The sequence below is a fragment of the Pan troglodytes genome, chromosome 20 (genome assembly GCF_028858775.2).
Source record: "Pan troglodytes isolate AG18354 chromosome 20, NHGRI_mPanTro3-v2.0_pri, whole genome shotgun sequence".
NCBI classification, from domain to species: Eukaryota; Metazoa; Chordata; class Mammalia; order Primates; family Hominidae; genus Pan; species Pan troglodytes.
The window spans coordinates 46,858,472-46,869,209 of record NC_072418.2 but is presented as its reverse complement, the minus strand read 5'-3'; the positions used below and the strand labels follow the sequence as shown (position 1 = coordinate 46,869,209).

General features: G+C 40.8%; 1 protein-coding gene across 1 annotated transcript in view; it reads left to right on the top strand.

The window, feature by feature from the left end:
* Window positions 1-7,523: 7,523 nt before the first annotated feature.
* Window positions 7,524-10,738, top strand: part of ZNF404 (zinc finger protein 404) — a 29,529-nt gene continuing 26,314 nt past the window's right edge. Inside the window, 2 exon segments of the mRNA XM_009435780.5 lie at window positions 7,524-8,367; window positions 8,450-8,529. The gene's annotated coding sequence lies outside the window, so the exon portion shown is untranslated.

Genomic DNA, 10,738 nt, shown 5'->3' with positions numbered 1-10,738 from the left:
GGGAAGTAAAGGAGCTGGAGGGTGACCAGAGAGGATGGCGACTGGTTAGTAGTATGGATATCACATACCTCCAAGAGTGTGGAAATTAGTTGTACGAGTGGTTACCCAGGTTGGGACGCCTGCTGGCAGGCCCAGCATTGTTGGGGTTTTATCTCTTGGATGACATGTTCTGTTACTGTTTCACATGTATTATCTGGCAAGTTGAAGAAAGTAGGATGTGGTGTCATGATGAAGGAATAGTGCAGAGTGAAGCATGGATTGTTGGACAATGGGACTGGCGCTGATGTGGTTGTGGAGGTCACTGTGGAGACCACAGAGGGGTAGTTATCATGTCCAGGTCCCAACTGTTAAGCATGAAGGGAAGTATAGTTTTAAAGGCTTTTGTGTAGGGGTCATTTCACCCAAAGGATGAAATTAAGTGGTGTGGCACCAATGGGTGTAAGTTGGCTAGTTTGTAGGGCATTGGCTTACACCAAAAGGGCATCACATGAGGAGCCAATAGAATGGGACAAGGACAAATCTAATCTGCAGTTCCTTGATGCAGAAGAGTAGGTCATTGGCAATGGTAGGTCCCTGTGTGCCGTCATTCATCAGGGTTTGGATATACCTAGATAAGTAAGGGCCTGCCAGTAAGCTTTAGCTTCTTGCAGAGTGTGATTACATTGTGCAGGACAGGAGAATACACAACTGTAGACAGCTATATAGCAGGCAATGTGGGAGCTTCAGTTAAGTGTGAGGTTTTATGTTAATCTGGCTAGGTGTTGCGCTGTGTTTAATGTTTGATTTAGCTGAAGGTGTCAGAGGTTTCAGTTTTACCTTTCTCTAATGTCCCTTCTTTTTCCTTCCCTGTTGCCTTTGAATTTCCCTAAGAACTTTAAAAATAGAATCTGTGTCTTGCAGCCTTCTCACTTTTATTATCCTGTTGTTATACAAGAATCCTATTGATATGGTGGTAAAGTGTGGGGAGAGGGGAAGTGTTCTACAATCATATGATTTAATCTGTCTTTTAGTGGGCCTGAGTCCCTGGCCTGTGATCTTCAGACGCAGTTCTTAGTCTTTCTGTTTTCCCCTTAGGTAAGACAGGAAGGCGAGTTGACATATTGCCTTTCTCCCCAGTTATATAAGTATCTGATAAAGTCATTTCCCTTGGATAGCAGTCCTTTGTTATGTGGAACACTCTCAGTGTATTTCAAAATAGTTACTTTTGTCCTCCTCCAAAACATGAGATTTTTCTTGTAAATTCACCATGAGAACATAGTAGCATTACTGGACGTAAATTCCATGAAAGTGTGAGGCTCCCCCTAAGACTGCATCCCTGGAAGATTTTTGAAGCTAGCATCCAATGAATTCTCTAAATTACCAATTAAGCGCTCCTACCAATAGCATTGCTAATTACTTATTATCAACTAATTGGTAACACTTAGTTACCAACACTTAGTTACCAATTAGCTGGTAATACTTAATTACACTGCTAGTAAATATTACCAATTAGCTGGTAATACTTAATTAGCAGTGTTATTGGTAACACTTAGTTACCAATATTCTTTCCCCGCCTAAATGGTCTTACCTTGGTCCTTCTGCTCCAAGTAAGCTGATCTCTGTTTGCTTGTCTCTCCAGATTTAAGGCTGGTGGTTTGCCTTGTGACCTCTATTATCTGACAGATCCAGAAAAAATTAATTTCTTTAGTTTTTTTTGTTGTTGTTGTTGTTGTGAGGATGGGAGTGATCATCCCAGAAATCTGACTGACTTCCAGAAATTGGATTATCCATTTTTTTTTATTGTTGAGTTCTAAGAGTTTTTGTATTCTAGATACAAGTCCATTGTCATATGTATGATGGGCAAATATTGTCTCCCATTCAGTGGGTATCTTGTCACTTTCTTGATGGTATCATTTGCAGTAAAAAGTTTTAATTTTGATATACTCCTATTTATTGTTTTGCTTGTGCTTTTGGTGTATCCAAAATATCATTGCCTATTCCAAGCTCATGAAGATTTGCCCCTGTGTTGTCTTTGAAGAGTTTTATAGTGTTAGCTCCTATAGGATTTAGGTCAGTGATGTGAGTTAATTTTTGTGTATGGTATAAAGTAGAATTCCAACTTCATTCTTTCTTTGCAGACAGATATCCAGTTGTCTTACCATAATTTGTTGAGAAGACTATTCTTTCCCCTACTAAATGGCCGTAGCACCCTTATTGAAAATGAATCGACAGTGTCAAGACTTACTTCTGGACTTTTAAATCTATTCCACTCATCTCTATGTCTACCCTTGTGCCAGTACCACACTGTAGTTTTCCAGTAACTTTTGAAATTGGGAAATGCGAGTCCTCCAACTTTGTTCTTCCTTTCTAAAGTTGTTTTGGTTATTTTGGGTCCCTTGTGTCTCCATATGAATTTAGGATCAGCTGGTCAATTTCTAGAGGCAGTGGGGTTGGGAGGGGGGAGCCAGCTAGGATATTGTTAAGGACTGTATTGAATCCATAGATCAATTTGGGAGGTATTGGCATCTTAACAATATTAACTTTTCTTATCCATGAACCACAGATGTCTTTCCTTTTATTTAGGTCATCTTTAATTTCTTTCAATGATGTTTTATAATTTTCAGTGTACAAACTTTCCTCTTCATTTGTTAACTTTATTCCTTAAGTATTTTCTTCAAATTCTGTTGTAAATGGAATTGTTTTCCTACTTTCATTTTTTGATTATTCATTGCTAGTGTGTAAGAACACAATTTTTTTGCATATTGATCTTCCTGTAACTTTGCTGAACTCATTTACTAGTCTTATTAGTTTTTTGTGATTTCCTTAGGACTTTATGTATATAAAATCATATCTGCAAATATAGCTTTACTTCTTCATTGTACTTCTTCATTTCCATATGGATGTCTCTTATTTCATTTATTTGCCTAGTTGCCCTGGCTAGAACCTCCAGCATGTATCAAATAGAAGTGGTGAGAGTTGGCTGGGCGTGGTGGCTCAGCACTTTGAGAGACTGAGGCAGGGAGATCACTTGAGGTCAGGAGTTCAAGACCAGCCTGGGCAACATGGTGAAACCCCATCTCTACTAAAAATACAAAAATTAGATGGGCGTGGTGGTAGGCGCCTTTAATTCCAGCTACTAGGAGGCTGAGGCAGGGGAATCCCTTGAACATGGAAGGCGGAGGTTGCCGTGAGCTGAGATCGCGCCACTGTACTCCAGCCTGGGCAACAGGGCAAGACTCCTGTCTCAAAAAAAAAAAAAAAAAAAAAGTGGTGAGAGTGCACATCTTTGTCTTGTCCCTGATCTTAGAAAGTACTCTGTCTTTCACCATTAAGTATGATATTAGCTGTGGGTGTTTTATAGGTGCCCTTTATTATGTTGAAGAAGTTCCCTTCCATTTCTAATTTGTTGAATGTGTTTTTTATCATGAACAGGTGTGCACATTTCATGGATTTCTCTCTTTTTTTTGTTTCCTTCTGCCTACTTTGGGTTTCAGATGTTCTTTTTTTCTTGTTTCTTAAGGTAAAAGCTTAGGTCACTATATTAGTCTGTTCTCACACTGCTATAAAGAAATCCCTAAGACTGAGTAATTTATAAAGAAAAGAGGTTTAGTTGCTCACAGTGCTGCAGGCTGTACAGGAAACACAGTGGCTTCTGCTTCTGGGGAGGTCTCAAGGAGCTTTTACTTATGGCACAAATCACATGGCTGAAGCAGGAGGAAGAGAGCAAGGGAGGAGGTGCCATGCACTTTCGAACAACCAGATCTCCTGAGAATTCACTCACTGTACAGTACCAAAGGCGGATAGTGCTAAACCATTCATGAGAACTCCACACCCACGATCTATTCACCTCCCACCAGGCCCTACCGTCAACACTGGGGATTACAATTTGACATGAGATTTGGTGGGGACACAGATCCAAACCATATCAGTCACTGATGGACGAATACAGTGTTTATCTTAAGAAACGAGAAAAAGAAGAGCATCTGAAACCCAAACCATATCAGTCACTGAGACACTCTTCTCTTTTAATATAGGCATTTAATGCTATAAATTTTCCTTGAAGTCTTATTTTATCTACATCCTATATGTTTTGATATGTTGTTTTTATTTTTTATTTTATTTTATTTGACCTATAGACTGTGAAATGCTGGCCGGGTGTGGTGACTCACACCTGTAATCCCAGCACTCTGGGAGGCCCAGAAGGGCAGGTCACTAGGGAGTTGGAGACTAGCCTAGCTAACATGGCGAAACCCTGTCTCTACTAAAAATACAAAAATTAGCCTGGTGTACAGCTTACACCTGTAGTCCCAGCTACTTGGGAAGCTGAGGCAGGAAAATCGCTTGAACTCAGGAGGTGGAGGTTGCAGTGAGCTAAGACTGTGCCACTACACTCCAGCCTGGGTGACAGAGCAAGACTGTCTCAAAAAAAAAAAAAAAGTTATTTAGTTCCTGCTATCTTTTTGTTATTGATTCCTAATTTAATTCCATTGTGGAATAGAGAACGTATTTTATATAACTTGAATCCTTATAAAGCTTTTGAGATTTGTTGCATGGTCCAGGTTATGGCCTATCTTGACATATGTACTTGGAAAAATTGGGCAATTTGCTGCTGTTTGGCAGAATGTTATGTCAATTAAATTTAATTGGTTGATAATATTGTTCAAGTTTTCTCTGTCCTTATTGATTTTTCATCTATTCTATCAATTGTCAGCAGAGTATTACTATGTTTAACTATAATTGTTATGTCAATTTCTGTAGAGTTTTACACATTTTTGTGTTTTTGGTCTTTTATCCAGTCTGTTGTTCATTCTGGGTCATTTCTACTGTTCTGTCTTCCGGTTTCCTGATTCTTTCCTCTGTTCTTTCCTTTCTGCTGCTGAGTACATCCAATGAGTTTTTAATTGGTTACTAAATTTCTCAGGAGTCAAAATTCCTTGGTGTTCCTTTATATCTTTGATTTCTTTGCTGAGACATTCTATATTTTAATTTATTTCAAGCATGTTCATAATTATTATCTGAAGCATTTTTAAGGTGGATGCTTTAAAATTCTTGTCAAATAGTTCTAATATTTCTATCATCCTAGTGTAGGCATCTATTGAGGCTTTTTCATTCAGTTTGAGATCTTCCCAGTTCTTGGTGTGGTAAGTGATTTTCTGTTAGAACTGAACATTTTTGGTTTTCTGATCTGAGGCTCTGGATCATACCTAACAAAGTACCACCGACTGGGCAGCTTAAACAACACAAATTAATTTCCTTACAGTTCTGAAGGGTAGAAGTCTGATATCAAGGTGTCAGCAGTATTGTTTCTTATGAGGTCTCTCTCTTTGGCTTGTAGATGGCCATGTTCTTCTGGTAAACGTGCTACCTTCACACACCCTTTGTGTATCTGTGTCCTGATCTCCTCTTCTTATAAGGATACCAGTCATACTGGATTAGGGCCCACACCAAAGACCTCATTTAACCTTAATTACCTCTTTAAAGACCTTATCTCCAAATACAGTCCACATGTTGAGGTACTGAGAGTTAGGACTTCAACATATGAACTCAGGGAGTGGAGTACACAATTCAGTTTATATCACCTGTTCTCCTCTGACATCACTGTGGTAGGGGAAGTGGATCCTGCCTCATTATTATTAGGTGGTGACAGAAATCCAGATTTCCCACTCAGCCTCCATTGATACCCACAGGGGGGCTCCTCATTACTAGTGGCAGGGGTGGGAGTTCCGGTTTCCCACTAGACCTCCACTGATACCTTTCTAATTTGGAGGGAAAGGAGTGCCTTATTACTGCACTCCATGTGGCTTCTACTGTTAGCACTGGGTTGAGGGGTGGGGAGGAAAGTCCTAACTCTCCAGGCAAGAGTGGAAGCATGGGTCTTTGCTGGCATGCTGGGGATAGTGCTGAAGGTTTTTCCTGTGGTGTTTTGACTAGAGCATGGCAGTAATTGTCTAAAAGTTTTCCTTCTTGCTAGGCTGCCCTCTTCCTTGTCTTTTGGCTAAAGACAGCAGGCTTTTGCTGGGACTTTTTTGTCTGTGCCCATTGGTGTATTGGGACTGCTAGCTTCTTTGGCTTTAAGTCTGGCACAAAGGAGGCACAAAGAAAACCAAGGGAACTCAGCACCAGTCTACCTTTTCTCTACCACTCAGTGTTCTTTTTCTCTTTTTTTATAACTAATGCCCAGGGTTTTTATTGTACTTAGCTGGACAAATAGAAAAAAGTACATCTATTCCATCTTCCTGGAGGTCCCTTCTCAATTTTCTTTTTCTTTTTTTGTAGGGGGAGACAGAATCTCACACTTTCTCCCAGGCTGGAGTGCAGTGGCACGATCTCGGCTCACTGCAACCTCCACCTCCTGGATTCAAGCGATTCTCCTGCCTCGGCCTCCCAAGTAGCTGGGACTACAGGCACGGGCCCCCACACCTGGCTAATTTTTGTATTTTTACTAGAGACGGGGTTTTGCCATGTTGGCCAGGCTGGTCTCGACCTCCTGACCTCAAGTGATCCACCCACCTCAGCCCCCCAAAGTGCTGGGATTACAGGCATGAGCCACCACACCCAGCCTTTTCACAATGTTTAAAATACCAATTTTCCTGAAAAGTACCCATATATTGAGTGCAATTCCAATCAAAATGGCAATGCCACAAACATCCCCATTCATGTATTTTGGTGAATATGTATACACTTACTTTTGGGTTAAAGGTAAGAATGGAACTGCTAGGTTATAGCAAATGCATATATTCAAATTCAATAGATCTTGCCAAATAGTTTTCCCAAGTGATTATATCAATTTATACACTCGCCAGTAGACTACGATATTAAGTTTCTTTGACCTTAAAATTCATTTTCTTATTTTGAAAGAAAACATTTCTGTGGGCTCTCGGTACTTTGCCCATTCAGCCTAATGGATAAGTAGGCCATAGTAGTATTTACCTTGGACAAATCAGCCAGACTCGTATTTTAAGTGAGAGAATGGCAATTGGGCAGGAGAAATTTCAGAGTGGGAGTAGGAGTGAAGGGAGAGGGCTTAAAAAATTTACATAATCTCAAAATCTGAAACAAACCATTTCATGTCCAAAGTAACACACTTAGAAACAAACCATAATCTGGAATACAACCCCATCCATGTTCTCACACAATGAGTTTCACAACGTCACAGAGTGAAAACACAAAACGCACAGGCATTCTTTCTCTAAAACCAATGCACACTTAACGCCTTCTGTGCTCCTGGAGCTACTATAGGTGCTGGCGCTACCTGGGAGCGCGAAAAACAAAAGCCCCTGTCCTCAGCTCGCACCTAGAGTACCAACCGTGGACCATACGCTGGAGCTCGCCAACTTCTCCTCTCACACGCAGGTTTGAGGCTTTGAGGTCTGCATGCCCGTGCTCTGCCTTCTCCAGCCGAGACTCAAGATTCCACTCGCCTCCTCTAAACACGCAGGACGACCTGAAATCATAGCCCTTAATAGAGCAAGTCAACCAACGGTACAGATGGTCAAGCTCTTGCTCATGTGCCCTCCGAGCATAGGCTACAGAATGGCGGGCGCCGTGGACATGGTTATTCCGGGTGGACTACATTTCCCAGAAGTCACCGCGTTAGGGTCACCCTCGAGCTCTAGATCTTTTTCCGGTGTCCGAGCTGCTGTAGCCCCTACGTGGTGAGTAGATCGTGTCCACAGAAATCAGCGGAGGCTTCCACAGTCCCTGGTTGGAATGGAACCGGCGGTGAGGATGAGAGGCGCTGAAGACCAGAAGACCCAGGGCGTGAACGGGGCGTGTCATCCCTGGAGTTTCAGTAGAATTTCAGGCCTGTCTGCTTGAGCAGCAGAGGAGGAGTTTCTGTGTGCCTGTGAGAGACTGTGTGTGTGTGTGTGTGTGATGAATGAACAGGGTTGTGTACGTGTGTGTGCGTTAGACAAATGAACAGTGTTGTGTACCTGTGTGAATTGTCACTGTGACTCCAGGCTCTAGGCTCTGCAGATTCCTCAGCCCTATCGCCTCACAGACACTTGGGATGTGCAGCAGGTAAAAGAGAGAAGCCAGGTTCATGGAGGCGTGAAGGATCCCAGCAAGAAAACACAGACTTGATCTTGAGACGAGATTTTTGAAATTGGTTGCGGCCTCAAGGCAGGCTCTGAGAAGACTCGATAAAGAGTTCTCAGGAATAGGCATCCCTCCTGGATATTTTCCCCTTGGAAGCGCCGAGGAGCCAGCTGTATGTTTGTAACCATAGCATTTCTAAAGCTCCAGCCCCAGGAACCTGCTGTGAATTAGAGACAGATTCCACCCTAGACATCAGTGATCTTGGCCTCTCTTGTATTGGGAAGGTCAACACTGTTCCAGTTTCTCTCCTACTCCCATCTGGTTGTGCTCGGTGAAGTAGGTGAGCAGGTATGATCATTGAGGGTATTTTCTAAGTTACTGTGCTATCCAAGAAACCCCAGCTGTCTCATGATTGCCTTCTCTTTTCCAGTGCTACCCTTCTGTTTAAAAAAAAAAAAGATCCTGAAAGAGGAAAGAATTTTTGCTACACATCTGAAAGCTAAAGTCCAGGTGAGTTTATATTTCCTCATTACTTGTAAGATGCTCTTTAATTTTAAAGACATGAGACCCTTTCTTCTCTTTGGAAATGTCCTGCCTAACAGTGACGTATCTGTGAATATGCCATTACAGCCTCCTTTCAAGGCCCTTAAGCCCTTCTCTTCATAATTTATTTAACCTTTTGCCTACTGCGAGCTATTATGTTTCTAATTGTTGACTAAAAACTAGTCTATAATGAACACCATTTTGCAGAGATCTTTGCTTCCTTTTATAACCATTCCCTGAGGATAAACCCTAGTTTCAAAATTTGAGTCAAATATCAGATATTTACCATGTGCTTGTACTTGTTGGGATACAATGACAAAAAGATATAGTTGCTATCCTCAAATGACTTGGTATCCAGTAAGGAAAATGAAATCGGAATAGGGATAAGAAAGATAGTTGATGTGAAAGGCCACTAGAGAAATTCAGATGACCTGTCTTGGGAGTTCACAGGGAAGAGGCATCATTCTGGCTATAGCAGCATTGTCAGGATATGATCGAACTGTGAGAACTCAGTGAAAGAAAATGGATCTTATACCTTAGAGTTTTTATTCTAATGATGTTAAATGCAAAGTGACATTAAATGGAACAAGATGTCTTAACAGCTGCTTGTAGGACACTGTGATTAGGAGGATAGATTCAGAAGTAAAATAAACCCATCTATCAGGAATGTATAATAGGAAGCAGCTTTGAGACTACCAGTAATGCATACGAAATATCAGAGTCTCCGATTTACATTGACATACATTTCTACAGGCAAACGAATCATAGGGTGGGTTCAGGTAATGGGAACTGATGAAGATAAAGTAAAAGCTTTCAATAAAACACAGCAGCAGTTTTTAGAGCAGCGCTGGTTCTCAAATGTAGGATGCATCAGAATCACCTGCAGGGCTTGTTCAAACACAGTTTGCTGGGCCCCAGCCCCAGAGTTTCTAATTCGGTAGGTCTGAGGTAGAGCAGAGAATCTGCATTGGTAACAAGTTCCCAGGGACTATATTTAGAGGACCTTTGTTCTAGAGTATACTAAGTTTTCTCCTCCAGATCAAAAGATATTTAAAAGGTAAGGCAGGGAGGATTTTTTCCCACTTGTTCAGAGAAAAGATTGCTCTGTTAAAAATTCAAAAATCTATCTAACTGTGTCTCAAGACAAAAAGATATAGTTGCTATCCTCAAATGACTTGGTATCCAGTAAGGAAGAATAAATCAAAATAGGAATAAGTAAGATAGTTGCCTTTTTAAAAAAAGTTTTAATTTTATGAAATATACTTTTAGGAATAGGCAGAAACCCAGGACTATAAAAGAAATATTAAGTAAGTTAATATATGGGTTTATGTTTTCCATACTTTTTTCAATTTATTGATGTCTGTCAGTTTTTCTATATATATTGATAAATACATATATTTTATAAATGTAATCATATTTATATTTGCATAATTGTATACATTTGTAACTCAATTCTTTTTTTTTTTTTTTTTTTTTTTTTTTTAGACGGAGTCTCACTCCGTCACCAGGCTGGTGTGCAGTGGCGCGATCTCGGCTCACTGCAACCTCCGCTTCCCAGGTTCGAGCAATTCTCCTGCCTCAGCCTCCCGAGTAGCTGGGATTACAGGCCCGTGCCACCACGCCCAGCTAATTTTTCTATTTTTAGTAGAGACAAGGTTTCACCATGTTGGTCAGGCTGGTCTCGATCTCATGACCTCATGGATCCACCCGCCTCAGCCTCCCAAAGTGCTGGGATTACAGGCATGAGCCACTGTGCCCGGCCCGTAACCCAATTCTTAAACAGCTTTATTTACATATAATTCACATGCCACAAAATTCAGTCATTTAAAGTATACAGTTTAATGTATTTAATATATTCACAGAGTTGTGCAACCATCACCACTGTCAACATGAGAAAATTTCCATAACCTCAAAAAGAAATTCCATACCCACTAGCACTCACTCTGCATTTTCCCCAGCCATAGACAACCATTTATCTACTTTCTGTCCCTATGAATTCACCTCTTCTGGACATTTCATATGAATAGAGTTATATAATAAGTGATGTTTTGTGACTGGCTTCTTTCACTTAGCCTAGCGTTTTCAAAATCCATCTGGGTTGTAGCATATATCAGTACTTTGTTTCTTTTTATTGCTGAATAATATTCCATTGTATGAATATGCCACATTTTTGTTG